Source organism: Symphalangus syndactylus, chromosome 21, assembly GCF_028878055.3.
Source record: "Symphalangus syndactylus isolate Jambi chromosome 21, NHGRI_mSymSyn1-v2.1_pri, whole genome shotgun sequence".
NCBI lineage: Eukaryota > Metazoa > Chordata > Mammalia > Primates > Hylobatidae > Symphalangus > Symphalangus syndactylus.
The window spans coordinates 68,141,674-68,165,906 of NC_072443.2; the positions used below are offsets into that span (position 1 = coordinate 68,141,674).

General features: G+C 36.3%; 1 protein-coding gene across 12 annotated transcripts in view; it reads right to left on the minus strand.

The window, feature by feature from the left end:
- Positions 1-24,233, minus strand: part of CHL1 (cell adhesion molecule L1 like) — a 214,700-nt gene that overhangs the window by 101,907 nt on the left and 88,560 nt on the right. Inside the window, exon 1 of one of the 12 annotated variants that reach the window (XM_055259525.2) lies at positions 16,980-17,096. The exons of the other annotated variants lie outside the window; for them this stretch is intronic. The gene's annotated coding sequence lies outside the window, so the exon portion shown is untranslated. Of the gene's footprint in view, positions 1-16,979; positions 17,097-24,233 lie in introns of those variants that run through there. 12 annotated transcript variants of the gene reach the window in all.

The following is a 24,233-nucleotide window of genomic DNA, read 5'->3' on the forward strand; positions in this document are numbered from 1 at the left end:
GATATTATCTATATATATTATCTACCTATGTTTATATGATTATCTATCTATCATCTATCTATATCTCCCAAAGTTTCGGATGGTTTTAATCTACTTTTCCAGTTTTTTGTGTTAATCAAATTGTTCAGGTGGATATCAGTAGTAAGCACACCACTTATAAAACTAAAATAAACAAGAGCTCACAATTTTTTTGTACCTGCCTTGTCTACATATTTGTAGGAGATTGTACGTTTTATGAGGCAGTTGCCAGATCCTATTCATTATTTTTGTGCTTGCCCAGAATATAGGAAATACTCATAATAAATCTTTCTGAATGAATGAATGAATTTCATACATATGTCCACAAAAGAATATAATCTGCATAGATATAGATGGTTCCTTTTATTTTATTCTGAATTCCTTTTATTTTCTCATTCATCCAAAGACAACTCAGAAATTAAACTTTCTGAAATACTCATTAAAGTAAATATGGATCTGAATGTAAAACACTGAGCTAAACATTGCTGGGCTTGTTGCAATAATTTCATAAAGGCTAATATAACTTTAAATGAATATCACCCAATCTCATTCATTTGACAATGTCCACTTAAGGCCAACAATACTCACAGGTTCTAATGGTTCTTAAAAGTGTCAACAAGAAGAAAACATTAACTTTTCTGAAATTTACTTTAAAATACTTTATAGCATAGGCTGTGTGATAATGTAGAGGCTACTGAATTTTAATGTACCCTGTAAGTATAGTCAGTCAATATTCAAAAGGTCTTAATCAAAACTCTTCTAAATCTCTAGTCAAATGTAGCAGAACTGGTTACTACATGTACTTCAGGTATCTTTATTTTGTAAAGTATGTTAAGTGTGTAAGTATGGCTTGATCACTATAGTGGATGTTAGCAGAATGTTCCATCAAAAAAAAAAAAACAGCAGTGTTGTATATATTGGTGGATTTGCTAGAAATGTTTGCTCAGACACAAACATCCTTGCGTGAATAGGATATTAAAAAATCAAGGCAGCCCCATAGCCTAAACACAATTTCATTGCACTCCAGACTTAGGATTTCATTCATTTTTGCAATGAGTGTTTTTTCCTATGACTCCAATTGAAAATGTAGCTGAATCCTGCAGCTAGAATATTATCTCGTCTGCCTCTAGTGAAGCTTTCTTGCAGATTTCTGTCACAATGCCTCAAAGGTTTAACAGCTGGGACTCCATCAAGCTGACAGAATACAGGGTATAATTCTGTGATGTGTGTGTTTGTGTGTGTGTGAATGCATGCTTGTGCATATGTACACACTTATGAGCACATGTGTACATTTGATGGCTAATACGTATTTGTTTGCCTGGACAATTTCATCCTAAGATTGTCCTTGTCACATAGCATCTGGTAGCTAGGTTATAAGAGAAAACTAAAACCCTCATTTTTCTCTAGGACTTGGAAAATATTGATACCTACAAAAAGTAACCTAATGACCAAAAATTAGCTCAGGATGCAAATATGAAGAAACTACTATCTGCGGTAAACTTTCTATATGGAAGCATTGTCAGAAAATATACTCTTTAGAAATTTGAGTAAGTTATACACCATTAGCCTTAACCTAAGGCCATTTCTACGGTTGTATTTAAAGCATGAATTCCAACAACTGGTGCTTGAATATGATTTTATTTTTCTTTGCTCATCAAAAGGCACTTAAGGATCTTGTAGTGACAGGGATGGTCATCATAATTATCAACCGCTAGTGAACATGAAGCACTTGAATATGACATTAATAGATTCTTTCAGAGATGAAAAGGCTGCATGATTAAGAGAAACAGTTCATGGTTTGGGATATCTCACCTTTGGTTTTTTATCTCTATACTGTTTCATAACTGTTCAGTTTTTGCATTATTTCTTTTTTTTGTCACCACATTTCTTTTTCCATTCTCTGAGACAAATTTTTTGGTTAAAGACAATTTACTGTTTGAAAAAGGCTAAACGCCAAATAGTGAAACAAAAGACTTTAGTCTTATTTTCCCCTAAAATCTGTAGTTCACAGAAACATCCCTCCTGTCAATTCAAAACTTTCAAGTGGAATATAACAAAGCAAACCAATTATAACCAGAGATTTGTGGCATATTAAGAAAATAATATTTATGCATAATCACATCCCAGAGGTTAAGTGGGATATTTTTATTCAAATTCGAAAAGGTATAGGTATTTTTGTTGCAAATAGTTTAATAGATGTATCAGTGCTTTGGATATGTTGGTAGAAATTTTAATCTTCTCACTGTACAAATCATTAAAAGCAAACCTATTCTATTCAAGCCATAAGATACAAAGTATGATTTCCAGATACTTAAGATACATTTATAAGAAACTCATAATTTCCTTTGGCTCATCTTCTGCTCCAACGATGGCATTAGAGCTGTCAACATTGATTGATCGTTCCCTGTGCTTTTATGAGAAGAATTAATGCCAAATCCTGGGCCAATGACCTAGATCCCTAAACCCTTCATATCTTGTCCTCGTTTTCCATGAATAAGAAATAAGAACAGGAAGGCAATATCAGTTAATATGTCATTTTTGAACTGATTACCTTCTTTATTTGCATGATAACCAGTTAGATTCAATTTTCTGGATATAGTGTGCAGTTTACTTAAATACACATGTTTAACAGTCTTATGTGTTTTGATTCCAATATTGATAATATTTCTAAGATCTACTGTTTTTATCATCACATACCATTTTTAATTAATTCGTTTTTACTTATTTTATAATAAAATATATTCATTGTAACAGAAAATAATGGCAAAGGAACGTATTCAGTAAAAAGTTGAAGATTATACAACCCTCTTCTCCCCATCCCTGCCAGAAAACATTTAAGATATGAACACTTCCAGACATTCAATATTTATTTTTATTTATTTATATGTACATTTATATTACATATAATGTATAGTATGCCTTATATCTGTTATATAAATGATATCATATACCTATTATCTTTTGTTAAGTGAAAAAGGCAAGTTATAGAATGTTATCTATAGAACAAACAGGTAAAGACCATGGGTTTTTCCTAGAAAAATCACAAGTTACTAGGCACTCGAAATTCAGTTTGGAAAAAGGATTACTGAAGGGAAAACTGTGAAAGATCTTAAACTTCTTTAGTTATAAAGTTATAATAGGGCAGAGGTCACTATCAGTAATGCAAATGTTCTTAATCATGTCAACATTCCTAACTGTAATTCATTTATTGGATATATTTTATATTTTTAAGCATTCACTCTACTCTAGAACAATTTTCTTTTACATCATATTGTTGTGATTCCAAAGATAATACTGTGGTCATTGAAATATACTGAGTGACTCGCAGGTGACAAAGACAAAGTGTTCTGTAAATATTTTGATAAAACCTGAGATTAACTAAAAGTGACTTTCAGCCATGATACTTTCTTCCTTACTGTAGAGATTTGCCTTTGAATGAAAGAAATCCAACTGTCAATCTTTTCTACTAGCATATCAATAGCACAAATCAATTATAGCTCTAGATATATGATGTTTTCCTAAATGTTACGGTTTGGCATGCAATTTAAATTCAACATAGCTAACAGTCAAAAATGAAATAAAGTTTATCCATGACCAGATATGACTACCAGTATAATTTATCAGAGAGAAATTGATAAAATAAAAGCTCCCACCAAGTCACTTAAGGAGTGTCTTCTTTCCATTTAAAGCAGTCTTTAGAGGGAAATTTATAGCACTAAATGCCCACAAGAGAAAGCAGGAAAGATCTAAAATTGACACCTTAACATCACAATTAAAAGAACTAAAGAAACAGCAAACAAATTCAAAAGCTAGCAAAAGACATGAAATAACTAAGATCAGAGCAGAACTGAAGGAGATAGAGACACGAAAAACCCTTCAAAAAAATCAATGAAACCAGGAACTGGTTTATTGAAAAACTCAACAAAACAGATGGACCCCTAGCCAGACTAATAAAGAAGAAAAGAGAGAAGAATCGAATACATGCAATAAAAAATGATAAAGGGGATATCACCACCAATCCCACAGAAATACAAACTACCATCAGAGGATACTATAAACACCTCTACACAAATAAACTAGAAAATCTAGAAGAAATGGATAAATTCCTGGACACATACCCCCTCCCAAGTCTAAGCCAGGAAGGAGTCAAATCCCCGAATAAACCAATAACAAGTTCTGAAATTGAGGCAGTAATCAATAGTCTACCAGCCAATAAAGCCCAGGACCAAATAGATTCACAGCCGTATTCTACTAGAGGTACAAAGAAGAGCTGGTACCATTCCTTCTGAAACTATTCCAAACAACAGGAAAAGAGGGAATCCTCCCTAACTCATTTTATGAGCCAGCATCATCCTGATACCAAAACCTGGCAGAAACACAACAACAACAAAAAAAATTCAGGCCAATATCCCTGATGAACATTGATGTGAAAATCCTCAGTAAAATACTAGTAAACAGAATCCAGTAGCACATCAAAAAGCTTATCCACCATGATCAAGTTGGCTTCGTACCTGGGATACAAGGCTGGTTCAACATACGCAAATCAATAAACATAATCCATCACACAAACCGAACCAATGACCAAAGCCACATCATTATCTGAATAGTTACAGAAAAGCCCTTTGATAAAATACAACACCACTTCATGCTAAAAACTCTCAATAAACTAAGTATCAGTGGAACATATCTCAAAATAATAAGAGCTATTCATGGCAAACCCACAGCCAATATCATACTGAATGGGCAAAAACTGGAAGCATTTCCTTTGAAAACCGGCACAAGACAGGGATGCCCTCTCTCACCACTCCTATTCAACATAGTATTGGAAGTTCTGGCCATGGCAATCAGGCAAGAGAAAGAAATAAAGAGTATTCAAATAGGAAGTCAAATTGTCTCTGTTTGGAGATGACATGATCGTATATTTAGAAAACCCCATCTTCTCAGCCCAAAATCTCCTTAAGCTGATAAGCAACTTCAGCAAAGTCTCAGGATACAAAATCAACGTGCAAAAATCGCAAGCACTCCTATCCACCAATAACAGACAGAGGGCCAAATCATGAGTGAACTCCCATTCACAATTGCTACTGAGATAATAAAATACCTAAGAATACAACTTACAAGGGATGTGAAAGACCTCTTCAAGAACTACAAACCACTGCTCAGGGAAACAAGAGAAGACACAAACAAATGGAAAAACATTCCATGCTCATGGATAGGAAGAATCAATATTGTGAAAATGGCCATACTGCTCAAAATAATGTATAGATTCAATGCTATCCCCATCAAGCTACCAGTGACTTTCTTCACAGAATTGGAAAAAAATTACTTTAAACTTCATATGGAACCAAAAAAGTGCCTGCACATCCAAGACAATCCTGGGCAAGAAGAACAAAGCTGCAGGCATCACGCTACCTGACTTCAAACTATACTACAAGGCTACAGTAACCAAAACAGCATGGTACTGGTACCAAAACAGATATATAGACCAGTGGAACAGAACAGAGGCCTCAGAAATAACACCACACAGCTACAACCATCTGATTTTTGACAAACCTGACACACACTAGCAATGGGAAAAAGATTCCCTATTCAATAAATGGTGTTGGTAAAACTAGCTAGCAATATGCAGAAAACTGAAACTGGAACCCTTCCTTACACCTTACACAAAAATCTACTCACGATAGATCAAAGACTTAAACGTAAGACCTAGGACCATAAAAACTCTAGAAGAAAACCTGGGCAATACCATTCAGAACATAGGTATGGGCAAAGAATTCATGTCTAAAACACTAAAAGCAATGGCAACAAAAGCCAAAATTGAGAAATGAGATCTAATTAAACTAAGGAGCTTCTGCAACTATCATCAGAGTGAACAGGCAACCTACAGATTGGGAGAAAATTTTTGCAATCTATCCATCTGACGAAGAGCTAATATCCAGAATCTACAAAGAACTTAAACAAATTTACAAGAAAAAAAAGAAACAAACCGATCAACAAATGGGCAAAGGATATGAACAGACACTTCTCAAAAGAAGACATTTATGCAGCCAACAGACATATGAAAAAATGCTCATCATCACTGGTCATTAGAGAAATGCAAGTCAAAACCACAATGGGATGCCATCTCATGCCAGTTAGAATTGCCATCTTTAAAAAGTCAGAAAACAACAGATCCTGGAGAGTTTGTGGAAAAATAGGAAGGCTTTTACACTGTTGGTGGGAGTGTAAATTAGCTCAACCATTGTGGAAGACAGTGTGGCAATTCCTTAAGGATCTAGAACTAGAAATACCATTTGACCCAGCAATCCCATTACTGAGTATATACCCAAAGGATTATAAATCATTCTATGATAAAGAAACATGCACATGTATGTTTACTGCGACACAATTCACAATAGCAAAGACTTGGAACCAACCCAAATGTCCATCAGTGATAGACTGGATTAAGAAAATGTGGCACATATACACCATGGAATACTATGCAACCATAAAAAGGATGAGTTCTTGTCCTTTGCAGGGACATGGATAAAGCTGGAAACCATCATTCTCAGCAAGCTATCGTAAGATCAGAAAACCATGCACAGCATGTCCTCACTCATAAGTGGGAGTTGAACAATGAGAACACATAGACACAGGGAGGGGAACATCACCCACCAGGGCCTGTCGGGGGTGGGGTGCTGGGGAGGGATACCATTAGGAGAAATACCTGATGTAGGTGATGGGTTGATGGGTGCAGCAAACCACCAGGGCATGTGTATACCTATATATATCAAAACTGCATGTTCTGTACATGTAACCCAGAACTTAAAGTATAATAATAATAAAAAACAGTGTCTTCTTTCCAAAAAAAGACTACAGGAAAGCAAGTAATTTCCATGTAGCAATTGCACAATGTAACTACTATATGGCAATGCCACATCTCTTTAGAAGTAGTGATTTTCACAGCAAGAATTCTGCTTTGCTTCTCATACTTTTAACTAGACAATGTTGAATCTCAACGAAGAGCTACACAATTGCAAAAGAATACCTTCTCTGAGCAACCAAAATCACCACCATTAAGTGTTGAATTATTCAGTGGGGATAGTGGTACTCAAAATATAGCTGCTGGCTCTAACAAGTCACTTTTGCTTGTTTATTGGGTTAGAATAGCCAGTAGGAGGTTGGCAATGAATTCTCTTAAGCAGCACAGAACAGTTTCCTTTTGCATTTTCCTGATACATATATTTTTGGTACAGCCAGAACTTCTAATTTACTCAGAGTTATGTCATCTGCCATCTGAAACACTAGGTCAACCAAAAATGTAGTCTGCAGACTAAGCCAGCCATGCATATTTATGCATTAAGAAAATCCTATGGAAAGAACTTGATGAGGTTCAGCTCCCTCCTAAGGTAGACACTGGTGTCTGAATCCCTTCTACCTCTACTTTGATTCCTCAGTACTTCCTATCTGTATTATTCACGTAAAGGAGATTTGGGTTAATATTTTCAAAAAATGGAAACCTTCAATGGCATGTCATTACTCAGAACATGGATCAAAATCCCTATCATTCTGCAAATTCTGAGTGCTCTGGACTCTACACACATCTTCATCTCTCTTTCCCTTCCTGAGCTTCAATTACATGTTCTTTTAACTTCCTAAACACTCCAATCTCTTGTCATAAGCTTTTCCATCAGTCTGGAGAATGCTTTACTTCCATCACCTTTTGCCTAGACGACAACTCTTATCCTTTAGGTCTTAACACAGCTGCACTTTCTTAGGAAACCTTTCATATCAAAAGGGTTTTTTTCTTTTGTTACATTGCTTTTTTTTCTAGAAATAAGATGTTTCACATGACAGCACTTATCTCAGTTTCAAATTATACATTCACTACTGTGATGTCTTATGACGCTTACGTCTCTTACTAGACAATAAACTCAGGAGAGTAAGAAACATTCAGGCTTTGCTCATCATCATGTCCTCATTGCCAAAGGTTGCCTTGCACAGAGTAGGCACCCCATGAACAAAGCTGTTTAAATTAATAGTGAGTACATATAAAATAATTGGATGCCAATAAAAATGAAGAAATATAGTAAAAATTATAGCTTAACCACATTGTGCCCTACCTCCTTGTAAGGTTCTTGCCATTGAATATGCTTTCCCATTCACTCTCACAAAGTCATCAGAACCCAAATCCATGTCTTCTATCCCATCACCTCTGTTTGCATCAGAGCCAGTACCTGCCTGCCTATAAGCTACCCCCATCTCAAACAAACAACTTTAGCATTCAGCCTCCACAAACTCAGCAAATCAAAAGGTTCATTTATTTTCCTCTTCTGGCAATTTCTATCTAAGTAGCCTCACTGCTCACTGTAGTGATTGAAACTGATATCTTGGGTCCCCTCAATGGTCACAACAAGTCTTACTAGTTTTAGTTTCAATCAATTGATCTATGATTGCCACTCCAGATTCTTATTACTTCATCTCTGAAATATTATAGTAAGTTTCAAACAATTTTCTCTAACCACAGATTCTCTAAGCTGCCATTTTCCATCAATTGGTAAGCAATTTATCTTTCTGAAACCCAATACTGATCCTTTCATTCTCCTACTAAAACCTTCAAAGGAGAGGCGGCCAACAACTTCCTGTTGAAGAGGTGCCAGGAGCTGCAATCTCGATGGAATGGAGAGAGAAGGTAGTAGTGACCTTGTTTTGCTATTGTATTTCCAAAGCAATCTCACTATTCGTAGATTTATTTTTTCCTATGGATGTTCACAGAGGCACACTGATATACACTGTGAATGATGACTAATTGTCCTCCTAGTGTTGTTTCACTGCTCCCCTATCAGGTGAGAACAATGTGCAAGCTTCCAAGCCTAGGGGAGCTCACATAGGGTCATGGAGAGGGATGGGACTTGCAGTAAGAGAGTTATAGAGGCATATCCCAACACAGTATCTAACTAGCTGCTGAACTAAATTCTCATTTATAAAATCAAGATGTTACATCCTCCTAATCTGTCATGAGTATTAAAAATGTGTACCTAATATTGTACCTGGAACATAGTAATTTCTCAAAATTGGTAGCTATTTTTAGTATCATTCATTCCTGTTGGCCTAATTTATCATCTGATGCAAACCTAATTTTCCAGCAGTTTCCTAGATCAGCATCCAAAAGGGAACCAATGGTAAGAATCTGCAGCACCCCCATGTCAGTATGTTCACTGATGCTGCTAACTTAGCCCATCTCATTCTCTCCCTCTAAAGTCTTTCATCTTGTTATTTACCCAATAAGTGTTCACTCATCCTTCAAGATTTAATTTGCATACTGATGAAACTTTCTGCATTTCTGGAGGCCAAGTATGCTGTACTCTCATATCTAACAAATAGATTTTTATAAACACTTTATAATATTTTTCAATTATTTATTTACCTGTGTCTTTTCTAAGACTAAAAACTCAGGGAAACCAGGAATTCTCTTTCATTTCACCTCAGATAATGTCTGGCACATGGGAGGTTACTCCATAAATGTCAGCAGAATAGGTATACTCAAAACTTGTACAAATTCCATTGTCCACTAAGGGTCCACCATCCAAATATGATTCAACCAGGTTATAACACTTTAACACGGCATTGTTAATACTATTGTAAAAATATTACTGTCTATTGAGATACTTGTTCTGAGCCACACATGTTATTTAGGGGTTTAGGCACATTGTCTCTGGTGTTGATTTTGTGTTCATCTTCTTATACGGTAAAAAAAATTTGAAGGCAGGGACTGTTTTGCTAATCTCTGTATCCATATCACCAAGAAGGTATTTAGGAGGAATATGGTCAAGTAATAGGTCTGCCATTCATTCTCTCTTTTCACCAAGGGACCACTCCCTGGAAATAAACAAGGTAGCCCAGTCAAATCTCCTATTAAACATGTGAATGAGAGACCCTCCTGGCAAGTAAGTTAATGGCATTTAGAGACAGTCCTTATCTATCAAATGCTCACTATCTAGCACTGCTTATGATAAACAAACCTGAAATCTATGCATTTATGGGCAAAGTCTCCCGGAAAAAGCAAGTATCTGAATATAAATGGAGATTTTAATTACCTAAATACTCCTATTGGGCAAGGAATGTAAACTGCACCTGTCACCTAGAGATTTCCTGTGGGTCCAGTGCATGCTCTTATGTGGAAAGAAAGCATTTGCGAGCTACACTGAAGGTCAAAGACCTCTCTCCCTGGCTCACCTATGCCATGTGATTACCTATACCATTAAAATTATTAGTAAAACTAGTATTAGGCCAGACTTGTGATCCATGGGGTCTCTTTTTAGTAATTCGACATATTGTATTATCTCAGGTTCCAGTAAGTGTTTTCTGAAATAACATATTTTTATGTCTATTTATGGACTAAAATTGTAAGAGAGATCTCGTTGGATATACCCACATTCATACGTTGATATGTTGTCTCTTTCCTGAGTTATAACCACTGAAAATAGTGAAGAGATTGGTTGTATATACACTCAGGTAGAAGAAACAAGTCCACTTTGGAGTGCATTAACATAATCACAAATGATTATCAAGATGACTACCTAATATTCTCTAACCCCGTACCTTACAGCTGTACCAGACCTATGGAGTTCATTTGTATTTTGAAGCCTAATCCAGCTCTATAATCCCTAGCCCACTGAGATGGCCCAGATAACATTTCCTGCATCAGAGTAAAGAGTTCACAATATTAAAATCAATTTAGCTTCCTGTTGTTAACCAAGGGTCTGTTTCTTCAGTACTGCAGAGATGAGGCAAGAACGGAGCTCTCTTTGAAGCTAACAAAAGCTTAAGGTCAGATCATCTCCATGGGATACAAAGCAAACCCAGAGAGAAGTAGCAGCCAAATGGTATTTGAAGTATTCTATCAGGACAAGTACTTCTGTAATACAACCATTCATTCATTATTTGATATGGCTTTGTTCTCTCTTCACAGTGTTTGAAGTATTGTATGATTTTAAAACACATTGTATACTCCATTGATTAAAAATAGCAATATTTTTTGAGAATTACTATGATATTTGTTCATATCCTACTGAAAGACATTTATAATTTGGAGATCAATGTTACTCACAAATCTCATTTTACATTAAGCCTACCAATAATGCCAAAATATTCTAATAGGCAAAAGAGAGCAACTGCCGCAATAATACCAATAATAATAGCATTTTAATTTTCTTTCCACAAATTATGCTTTTCTGACCCCTTCTCTTTCCCTGTTCTTGTGTCTGTGTCCTTCTATGTTCCTTTCTCTCATTATCTCTCTACTTATACCTTATATTTATTTTATTTTTTTTTTTTTTTGAGACAAGGTCTCACTTTGTCACACAGGTTGAAGTGTAGTAGTGCGACCACAGCTCTCTGGAGCCTCCATCTCCCTGACTCAAGCAATCCTCCCACCTCAGCCTCCTGAGTAGCTGGGACTGCAGGTGCGCACCACCATGCCTGGCTATCTCTTCTTTGTATTATCTCCCCATCCTCTAACTAATTCTCTGTTCTAATCCCTTTCCTTTGTACCTCTCCAATCTGTCCTCTCCTCACACAGAAACTCAGGATGACCCCACTCTTCTTTCTGTTGTTCGTTTTGCACATTCTCTCCCTCCCACTCTTCCTATCTCTCTAATCTGTCTCCCTGACTTCACTATGCACTTTGCTGATATAATTACATGCACATATATTCCAACAAACCTAAAGAAATATATAAACATTGATTTAGCTCTTCTCCTCTGATTCGAGTCTATATTTTCCCCCTTACAGTGTTTTGTTTATATAAATATATAAAACTTGATACAATGTCTGCCTTCCACTTCTTTCCATTTTAAAAATAACTTCCCCTCATTTTGTCCAGGTGCAGCTCATGACCTAAGCTGGGGCATCCATACCATCTAACCTTCAGGCTGCTGTGATGAGTCCAAAATGTGACCCAAGTGTGGACAGTCACAGTGATTCCTTGAGAATTTCCAAAGCCTCTTTTCCTCTGTGGTCATGAAACTATGAAAGCATGAGTTAGAAAGTGCCAATGACCATGGTTCTAAATTCATGAAGAAGTCAGTGAAAAATAATAATGAAATGATTACAAAGGGAAGAAAAAGAAAGCATGAGAGAAAGGTGACAGGATTTATATCTTAATATCAGGTATCCCTAAGGCCAGTCCCACCTGTATTTTCAAAGAATTTTGGTATATAAAATAATAAATTCCATTTGTATTAGGTAACTTGAGTTCAGTTTTTATTACTTGCAACAAGTCTTAATTTCGATGAATGATATAAAAATCTGTATATGGAAGATAGGTCTTAACTCAAAGATAGGCCAGGAATAATTACCAGTTTAGAGGAAAACCAAGTATTTACTAAGTGCATATGGGATATTAAAATGAAGTTTCAGCTGATGCACCAAGAGACTCAAGCAGTATATTCCAAAGAATGTGCTAAACATAGCATTCACTAAGAAGGGGTCTGAACTCCTCACCACATCAAAAATATAAAACAATCAATAGTTAGGCAGGAATTACAGGAGTATTTTTTTTTGAGAGAGAGAGAGAGTTGTATTAAATTTCCCAAATTTCCTCAGGAAGAAGGGGCACCAAGTTTCTCTCTTCCAAACTCAAAATGAGAGAGACTTAGACTTTGCACACAATTGTTTAGATCTGTGTACACTCAATCATCGCTTAAAACATAAGCCTGGCAAAAGAGCAACCCTGTTCACTAGATAGGCTGTCCAGCATTTGTTAACTTGCATATAGTTAATAGCAAAGGAAGTACAAAAGAAAAGCCACAGCCATTGCTTGACTTTATCAGTCCTCTTCCTGTGCTTAGAAAATTGTATTTAATTGTCATTAGGATACTTCCCATTCAAATTACATATCCAAAAGCAGAGAACTGACCCTTCACTGTTTTAGAGTGCTGCTAACTTTCCTTTGCATTTTTATTTGAGAACTCTGATAGAGATGGATGACTAAGAACAGAAGAAAAAAAAAAAGAGTTACTTCCAAAGAACAAAACATTTTATCATTTTGCATCCATGACCTCTTTCTTAACATCATTTCATGTTACTTTTTAATGTGCCTTTGTTTGTTGTTGCTCTGATGGTGGTATCACTTTTATTTAAGTCTTATCCATGTTAATCCTTCTCCTATTCAGTGCTTTTGGCCATTAGTCAAAGGGTAAGCAATGTTTAAGCAGCTGCTTCTTCTGTGGCTTCGGGACACTAGAAACTCTCCTAATTAAATACTATGTGCTCTCTGACTTCTTCCTTGGCCTTTTGGTTCTGTGACCATTCGTGTAAAGAAAATAGTTTTGCCTTTTATCACTCTAACAGGCCCTCTGAAGAAATGTGACATCAGCTCCTTCCCTAAATTTTGTTAGTTTTTTTTGTGGGGGTATTGGGAGGCAAATTGTGCCTTACAAACAGAAACGACCCAATAGACTCCTATTTATGGCTACACAAAAGAAGGAAGCAAAGAAAGAAAAGAAACAAAGGAAGAAAGGAAGAGGAGAAGGAAAAAGGGAAGGAGAAAAAACAAAGTTTAATCTCTCTACAAATTATTACCATTTTAATAAGTATAATTTCAATAATAAGTAATATAAACTATCTTAGAACAGCATTATAGTGTCTGGCACATAGTAAACATTCAATAAATATTTGTTAAATGAATAAAAGGAATAAATTAATGACATGTAACTATGCCAATTAGGCATGTATTGCCATGCATTCTCACTAGTGAATAGCTCAAAATCTGAATTCTGGTCGACTGCACTCTTCAAGGTCAAGATGTATTCTACCCTGGGATGTGATGAATCAAACTTACTAATTATGTTGACTATATTAGTTTCCATTTTTGTTATGGCCATGCCTGTACTGTTACTAATGAAATAATTCTATATTTAGAAAAAAAAGGAAAATTTTAAAAGGGTTTAGTGAATGACTACCTTTCATAATCTAGGAACAACAGTGAATGTGGAAAAAAAAAGAAAATGATAAGATTTTCTCTTAGCACGCATTGTGAGGGATCTTGGTATAACTTGTTTGTGGTTACCGTTTTAAGAATCACAGTCAAATGTAATCTGAGCTTGTTTAAACATGTGCAATTAAATAATATTACATGGTAACTTGAGAAGGTCCTGATTAATTTACCTTCCTAGTTAACTCAGTGAACTCAGAAATAACCCCCTTGATTCTAGTATGTATGTACGTATGTATGTATATATTTATGTTGAGGCAAGAGTCTTGCTCTGTCACCCAGACTGGAGAGCAGTGGTGCAATCATGACTCACTGCATCCTCGACCCCCCAGGCTCAAGTGATTCTCCAACCTCACCCTCCTGAGTAGCTGAGACTACAGGTACCTGCCACCACACCCAGCTATTTTTTGAATTTTTTGTAGAGACAAGGTTTCATCACGTTATCCAGTCTGGTCTTGAACTCCTAGGCTCAAGCAATCTGCCTGCCTCGGCCTCCCAAAGTGCTGAGAATACAGGTGTGAGCCACTGCTCCCAGCCTGTCACCTTTATTTTAAAAATCTAAGGTGGATGGATCACCTGAAGTCAGGAGTTTGAGATCAACCTGGCCAACACAGTGAAACCTGTCTCTGCAAAAAACACAAAAATTAGCTGGGTGTGGTGGCAAGTGCCTATAATCCCAGCTACTCAGGAGGCCGAGGTAGGAGAATCGCTTGAACTCCAGAGGCTGAGTGACAGAGCAAGACTCCATCTCAAAAAAAAAAACAAAAAAAAATTATTCTCCAGCCTTTCCACAAAATAGCATTAAGAATCACAATTTAACACACGTAAGTAAATGTATCCAATATGTCTTCAGGTTATAGTGGCTCACAATCATCATTTGGAATCTTTGACAGAACAAAAGTGAAAGTTGCAGGAAACTGGGTAGTATCTTATCAAACATTAGAACATATGATGCTGGGTCTTTGATTTCTGAATAAATACTCCATATGTATTCTTTTTTATTTTGTATTTGCTCCTTTTTCTCAGAAATACAGGGGGAAAGATTCAGTTAGTTTTTTCTTTAAATTTTTTTTGACGGAGTGTCACTCTGTGGCCCAGGCTGGAGTGCAGTGGCTCGATCTCTCAGCCCACTGCAACCTTCACCACCCAGGCTGAAGTGATTCTTGTGCCACAGCCTCCAGAGTAGCTGGGACTACAGGCACCCACCATCATGCCTGGCTGATTTTTTGTATTTTTAGTAGAGACAAGGTTTCCCCAGGTTGCCAAGGCTGGTCTCAAACTCCTGGCCTCAAGAGAACCATCCACCTCAGCCTCCCAAAATGCTAGGATTACAGGTGTGAGCCACCGCATTCAGCTGCAAGTGTTTTTTGTAGTTTATACCTCAGCATTCTAAATTTGAATGAATGCATAATCATTTATTATTTAAAGGACTTGATTTTTATAAACTAACCTGAAGCACTGTGCTGTATCTATGTATTTATATCCAAATAACTGGTCAATAAACATTAATTTAGTTTTTGTGTAAAAATTATGAGTTACTGGATAAACACATGTGTCGGCTTAATACAAATCAATAAAAAGCTTTGGTGGTTCACTTGGTGATATCTGTCTCAACCACATTTCATGTTGAAATGTAATCCCTGATTTTGGAGGTGGTACCTGGTGGGAGGTGTTTGGGTGATGGGGGTAGATCCCTCATGGCTGGGTGCTGTCCATGATAGCGAGTGAGTTCTCTTGGGATCTGGTTGTTTAAAAGTGTGTGGCGCCTCCCCACCTCTTTCCCTCTTGCTCCTGCTCTGGCCATGTGACATGCCTGCTTCCGCTTCACCTTCCACCATGAGTAAAAGCTCCCTGTGGCTTCCTCAGAAGCCGAGCGGTGCCATGCTTGTAGTCTGCAGAACCATGAGCCAACTAAACCTCTTTTCTTTGTAAATTACTAAGTCTCGGGTATTCCTTTATAGCAATACAAGAACAGTTCAACACACTTGCGAATAAGATATCAATTTTTGCCCCCAATAAGATTTACCTACTGTGGTGTGGTGAATGAAACTTACTAATTATATTGGCTATATTAATTTCCACTAGTGGTCTTGTAGACACTGTTTCCAATATAATAATTTTTATTTAAAAAGAGGACTTACTGAATGACTATAAAACCTGATTCTTGCTTTCCATAAGTAAAAATAATAAAAGTAAATATGTGGGAAAGTCAAGCAAAGCTTTGTGATTAAGTATGTGCAGATAGCACAGCTAGCCCCTCAGTGCCTAAACAGATAAGCCCCATTCAAGCAGTAGTTGCCCTGTTTGCAAAAACAATACAGCCTTTGACAGTTTTGACTTAATGCATCTCCAGTGAAAACAATATGTCTACCATTTAGATATTTTTATAAGATTTGAAACACAGAGTCAGCATTTCTAGGGAGTCAATTTGTGAGGAACACCTTTATGACTTCTAGAGCTTGTACAGAGCAGCAAAGAATGAGACACAAATAATAGGTGGTTTCTAACACTCTGAAATGTGCAAGAGGAATCGTTTCCACCTTTTCTTTTTCCTGGTTACTGGTGACATCAAAATGAACATTTGGATTTCAGGGTGAGCATAAGTCCTGCCTTAGAAGGGATATTTCCAAACACACAAAGGTTCTATTTATAAGCTGAGCTGCAAGAGACAATTTTCCTGCTGTGAGGCTCGACAGGACCAGCCTAGTCAGCAGGATTTTAAAATCCTTCTGCAGACATATGTTAGCCAAGCTACTGGACTGGTCCAAGGCTCATTACATCTGCTGACAATCATTTTGAACAAGTATAAACCAAACACTTCTGAGTCTACCAGTGCAAATATGGGTCAGTCAGTATTTGAAAAAAATGAGAAAAAAAAGACCTCTAAAAATCTCTTATTTGGAGAGTAATAGTACGTATTTAATGAGAAATAACAATGTTTAGGAAAATTTATTACTTGCCTGCTTATATGAACCAAATTACTTACTTTGTAGGTTTTATATCAGTGATCCTAAAAATACTATTATAGGAAAGCCAAGTAAGGTCAGAGGGATCAGGCTTCTTTATACTGGACATCTAATTCCTTCTGAGGTAAAAAATAAAAAAAAAAAATAAAAAAAATAAAACTAAAATCAATGTGAGAAAAATTGTGTAATAAAACTTACCCAATATGTTTTTCAAGTGACTACAGTGATGAAAAGACCTGGGTAGAATACATTTGCAATAATAAGGAAACATAGTAATGCTAATATATATGACATCATTATGAGTTTAAGTTTTGTGTCTCCAGGATAAATAGATTCAAAAGGTTTTCCCCTTTATTAATAGCAAAATTAACATAGTTCCTTTTTGTTAACCAACCTCTTCCTCTTTACCTTGCATTACAAGAGATACTAGTTCACTACTCATAGTGAAACACAAATATTAAACAGGCAACCCTGGTTTACAGCGAAGAAGTCCTATATTAATATTTTAAACTATATAATACTGTTTATAAATTAATTTCAATGACTATGTTATTAAGAATAATTGAATAATTAAAATCCTCAAAATAGAAAATAAACAACTTTGTGGTTTTAACTCTTTTTTTCTTTTTCTTTCTTTCTTTTTTTTTTTTTTTTTTTTTTTTGAGACAGAGTCTCATTCTCTTGCCCAAGCTGGAGTGCAGTGGTACATTTTCTGCTCACCGCAACCTCTGTCTCCCAGGTTCAAGCAATTCTCCTGTCTCAGCCTCCCAAGTAGCTGGGATTACAGGTGTGTGCCACCACACCCAGCTAATTAAAATAGACAACTTTTTGTGTATGATTACAGCTCCAATCACCTTATTGCCATTTGATGTCCTCAACAATTCCATAAAGTTCCAAATGAGGAAAGGGGTTTATGCATTCCTTCAACACGTATTAACTGAATGCCTACTGTACTCTAGGAACAGGGCCAGGGTCAGAAGTAGAGAATGATGAAGACATAGTTTCATCCTAAATTATGTTAGTCAGGCATGACTAATTAGAATTTGTCATTCAATTAAGCAAACAGAAATCAAGAGATGGAAGGAAATACTAAACCCAGGTCTTTCATTGGCTTCTGATGACTAAAAGGAGCTCATTTTCTCTTTTCTAACCTAGAATATAAATACTGTCTGTCCTCATTATCCACAGATTCCATATTTGCAAATACACCTATTTGCTAATATTAATTTTTACTCCAAATTAATACTCACAATATTTGTGTGATCGTTCCACAACATGCGCAGGGAATCACAAAATTTGAGTTACCCCCTACACATGTTGCCAGCTGAGGTTTAACAAAGTGAAACTCTGCCTTCATGTTTCAGTTCTCTTACTATAAACAAGTGTTTTTTCCATGGTCTATTTAGTTCTTCTCATTTTATGTTTTTTTGGTTTATGATTCTGCTATTTAAAATGACTTGCTGTTTAAAAATAATGCAGAAGTGCTCCCTAGTTTTCCTAAGCACAAGGAGGCTATAACGCGCCTTACAGAGAAAAAAACTGTGTTGAACAAGCTTCAGTGAGGGGTGAGTTACAGTGCTATTGGTTGTGAGTATAATGTTAATGAGCACACAATATGTATTAAATAAGATATCATTAAACAGAAACACATATAAAATAAGGTTATGTATCGACAGATTGACAAAAATGTGGCCAGAGTCATGCAGGAACCAAGCTCTTATCTACCCGCCAGGAGTAATTGTTCGGTATTTACTAATTCAGTGTTTGCAGAGACTTTATAGAACATAACTACCATGAATAACGAGAGATGGATAAATGCATATAGTTTTAGCTAGATTCTATAATTGCTCTCATACTGTGAATTATTAATGGCAAAAACCACAATTACTTTTACACCAACCTAATATTTTCAGAATAAAATCACTTATCTTAATCCACAAGAGGGAATAAAGCAAATAATTTCAAGGATTAAGTAATGTGTTATCGGTAAGTTTGAGCACAAAATGAAATATGATATCAAGTTTTTATGTCTTTAAGATAAAAACCAATGAATCTAACTTTGCAAATGCATTTTTAATCCCCAAAACATTATATAGATGTTTGTTTCACAACTCCCTTTTAAACGAAAAACAGTTGTTACATTAAAGGAGTAAAACTAAGAAATTAAAGCAAAGTAAGTGATGCCAAGATATTATTTATTTCTCTTGAATTCGAGGCTTCTACTTCACACATTTTTTCCTTGATCACCCTTCACATTGTCATTTGACCTGTTTTCCAAAGGAAGAAATGTTGATTAAAAGTATCTGAAAGAAAGAAATAGGGAAATAAAAACAAAAAAGAAGCTAACAGAACCAAAGACACAATGGAAAAAAGTGATAAAGTCTTCATCTAATAACATTAAACAGATAAAAGTTCTAAATATTATCAAAACATTTTTCAGTTGCACAATTAAGCTTGTCTCAAACTATATTTAATGATAAGCTGTCTTCACTATATAAAGATGGTGTTACTGGTCCCATTGATTTAAAAACCCTTCACAGTCAATTCCCTGTGGACACAGCCTGACACATAGAGAATGCAAAGATGGAACGCATCCCGCCCATGCCATTCATCAGAAAAATGCTGAGATCCTTGACCAGTAGAGGTAGGGGGTTTGCAGAGGAGCAATCACATCCTCCTATACGGCCTTGCTCCTGTGACAAATAGCATGTGTTAAACAGCAGCCCAGGGGTCATGATAGAATCTGTGGCAATGGAACAGGGCCAAAAGACAGACTCAGAGGATCAGTAGATCTGTAAACTTGACCTCGTTAGTAGCAAACTGTAACCAGTTACTAATTACCTTCTGGATATATTGTACATTGTATATGAGTGTATGTAAATTATGCCTGTATTTCTGTAAATTTGACATGTGTTTGGCACCTAAAATTTGCAAAAGTTTAATATGATGACTGGAGTTAGAGAGAGGAGATAATAGATTAACCAATACCTTCTAATAAAAATGAAGGTAAAATCTTAAAGTAGTGACCAACTTTCTGGTGAAAAATGCACTAATTGTACTTAGTGTATAAACTTGGTCACCTTAAATAAGCTTTGTCTCATCATGTATTCTGAGGAGAACATATTTCAATCAGAACCCAAGTAAAATAAGGCTAGCTAAAGAATTCCACTGAAGGCCAGGCATAGTGTGGTTCATGCCTGTAATCCCAGCACTTTGGGAGGCTAAGGTGGGCAGATTGCCCAAGGTCAGGAGTTTGAGACCAGCCTGGCCAATAGGGTAAAACCCCGTCTCTACTAAAAATACAAAAAACTTAGCCAGGCATGATGGCACACACCTGTAGTCCCAGCTACCTGGGAGGCTGAGGCAGTAGAATCCCTTCAACCCGGGAGGCGGAGGTTGCAGTGAACTGAGATCGTGCCACTGCACTCCACCCTGGGTGACAGGGTGAGACTCCATCGCAAAAAAAAAAAAAAAAACAAAAAAAGATACCAGTGGAGCAATGTATCTATGTGCTACCATAACAAAAATGATCATTTTTTTTTTGGTATATTTGATGCTCGAAGGCACACACTAATAAGTAGCATGCTATCAGTAAATTAAAGCGTCTTACTAAACCCAGTTAGTTCCATGTATTGTAAATATTACCTAAAGGGTTAAATATATCAAATCAAAGATTGGCATTTATTATCTGAGTAGAAGACATTTTAGGATGGATTCTAAGATTATAAGGAGGTATCTCAATTATCTTTCCCAGAGCACCTCTACTGTAAAAAATAACTACAACATCAAATGGATTGCGAGTCTCAGCATACATTCATATAAGAGGAGGTGAAAAGACAATCGAATGTGTAAACCTATCAGGTGGCAATTATGGTTTGCAGGAAAAGTTCTCCAACATTCAATATACATTGAGTGTCTGTACGTACCTGGCACAGAGCTATTGACTAGAGAGAGAGTGGTGAACAAGACAGATTTCTTCACTGACTTACTAGAATTTACATTCTAATGATGGTAAACATAATATGTATTAATATATAATATATGACATTTTATATTTTTATATTATATATTGATACATATGTGAAAAGTATAAATGAAAATGTCAGAGGCATTTGAACCAGAGTAACTCCATCTTGAATAGGGGTTAGATAAAATAAGGCTGAGACCTGCTGGGCTGCACTCCCAGGAGGATGGGTATTCTAAGTCAGAGGATGAGATAGGAGGTTGGCACAAGATACAGGTCATAAAGACCTTGCTGACAGAACAGGTGGCGGTAAAGAAGCTGACCAAATCCCACCAAAACCAAAATGGTGATGAAAGTGACCTCTGGTGGTCCTCACTGCTCATTATATGCCGATTAGCATGCTAAAAGACACTCGCACCAGTGCCATGACAGTTTACAAATGCCATGGCAACGTCAGAAAGTTACCCTATATGGTCTAAAAACGGAAGGAACCCTCAGTTGTGGGAATTGCCTACCTCTTTCCTGGAAAATCATGACTAATCCACCCCTTGTTTAGCATATAATCAATAAGTAACAATAAGTATAAGCAACAATAAGTATAAGGTGGCTCACGCTGCTGTTCTGTCTATAGAGTAGCCATTCTTTTATTCCTTTACTTTAATTTTTTTTTTTTTTTTTTTTGAGACAAAGTCTCACTCTGTCGCCCAGGCTGGAGTGCAGTGGTGCAATCTCGGCTCACTGCAACCTCCGCCTACTATGTTCAAGTGATTCTCCTGCCTCAGCCTCCCAAATAGCTGGGATTACAGGGATGCGTCACCATGACTGGCTAATTTTTGTATTTTTAGTAGAGATGGGGTTTCACCATGTTGGCCAGGCTGGTATCAATCTCCTGACCTCAGGTGATCCACCCACTTCGGCCTCCCAAAGTGCTGGGATTACAGGCGTGAGCCACCATGCCCAGCCCTACTTTCTTAATAAACTCGCTTTCACTTTACTCTATGGACTTGCCCCAAATTCTTTCTTGTGCGAGATCCAAGAACCCACTCTTGGGGCATGGATCAGGACCCCCTGCAAATAACAAAAAACATTAAGAGTTGTGATAAGTGCCTTGCAGGAGACAAACTGGGTGCTATTATCTGGGGTAGGGTGGGCAGAGACATTTTACACAGTAGGCTATGGAGCCTATCTTGGATGGGGATATCTAACTTGGAACCAGAATTATGAAAATGGGGGTAATAAACTTTATGAATTATATTCATTACATATTATGTTCATGTATAATTCATTACTGTAATTATGTTCAACCTTGAAAGTGACAGGAGAAAAAAAAAACTGCCAGAGAGAAACAAAATGCAGAAAACGAATAAAGTCATCACAAATCTGGAAACACTGCTCTTTCTCTCACTGCAACCATTTTTCTTTCCTAAGCATCAATGCAGGCACATTTTTTTTCATAATTAGCGGTGACGATAGAAAGCAAAATAAAAATATTGTTGTTGTTGGTTTTAGGTCACTTCTGAGGGAAACAAACATTGCTAATCATAAAGTTATGATTTATTGAGCATTAGCTATGTAATGTGCATATTACACATAGTATTTCATAAAATCCTCACAAATATTCTAGAAGACAAGAATTATGATCTCAATTTTAAAATTGAGTAAACTGAGGTAGAGTCTACGTAGTTTGCCGGAGAGTACACAGCTGTGGAGGAGTCAGGCTTCTTCTCTGGAGCCCAATGAGACTTGCGAGCCTATGAATTTTAAGTACTAGGCTAGAAAGCAAAATTAGGGAAAGAATTGAAATGATTATCTTCTCTGACTTCCTTTATTCATCTGATCACATTCCCACTGACTGTACTGAATTTCGTACTCAATTACTTAATTGCAGTATAAAAATATACATTGGCTCCTCTGGTGACACTACTTTTAAATGCCATTGGCATTTTATAAAGAAAATGGTGGGAGGGACTTCATCAGATTTCATTTAAATGCCCAAGTCACCCAGCTGTCATAATGTCTTCCTCAAACAAGATGGTATTTTGTAATTCATCTCTTTCCTTTACAGAATTCTGTATCTCATCAAGATGCTTGACTTGCATTTCCAGTTTTGACTTGATCCAGCATCTAGCATAAAGGGTGAAAGGTGATAATGAAACTTATTCTAATTATTTCAATTATGCTTGAAAACATGCGTAAGCATGTTTAAACACACAAATATGCTTAAAACAGCTTTTTATTTCCAGTGGATAAGCCTACTTTTATAAGGCAAGCATATGCAAAATAGTTTATTTTAGACATCTATTTATAAAGGAAATATTCATGAGAATAAAAATGCAGAATACATTATTTGATTCGTCAAACAATGATATAATAGATTCTGCAGAATTTTGTACTTAATTGCATTATCTACTACCAGTGGAATTATAAATGAATCCACGTACTCATAGCACAGCTATATATAATTATCCCAAGGTCTGATTAATGTCCTTAGATCTACTGAGGTTGAAGAAAGAAAATAAAGATGAATAAGCATTTACCTGCTTTCTTTTACATATATCAGGCCAGGATTTTCCTCTGAACAGTTTTCTCCGGTCACCACCATCTACCCAGTGACATATAATGTCATGAATATAGAACTAATATTTGTCTTTTTCAGTGAACAATCACTAGTTCTTATCACACAGGATATTTTAAGGTCTGCATGTCTCATTTTTGCTTTTCAATGTCTTACCAGTTTTCATGGCATTGTCATAAAACAATGCGTTTACATTGGTAGGGCTATGCTCCCTCAATAAAAAATGTCAGACTTCTCACACGGTTTGGAACAGTTCCCAATGGTTTCCACACAATCTGGTGTTTTTCACAAATATGAGTGGAGAAGCAAGTTGATATGTCACCAAATGATCATCCTTTTGCACTCCTAGCATAAACCTCATATGCTACAAGAAATAAGTAAAATTAATGAATAAATTATTCACATCTTTGTTTTCCTCTTATTATTCAATTCTCACCTTAAATGTTACCTCAGAAAGTCCTTCCTTGTCCACTAATCTAATGCAGCCCCCGTCTTTCCCTTATAACTTCCTGCCTTATTGTAAACAAAACACTTATTAATAATATCTTTTGTTTAGTTGTTTTTCACTTTTATCTAGTTCCACCAAAAGTCTGTAAGCCCCATCAGGGCAGAAACTTATATTTCACTAATGTATCCCCACTACCTGCAAAGTACTTAGTGGATAATTGGTACATAGTAAGTGTTTGTTGAATAATAAATGGGTGGATGAATCAGTGAGGGAGAGTGTGACCATCT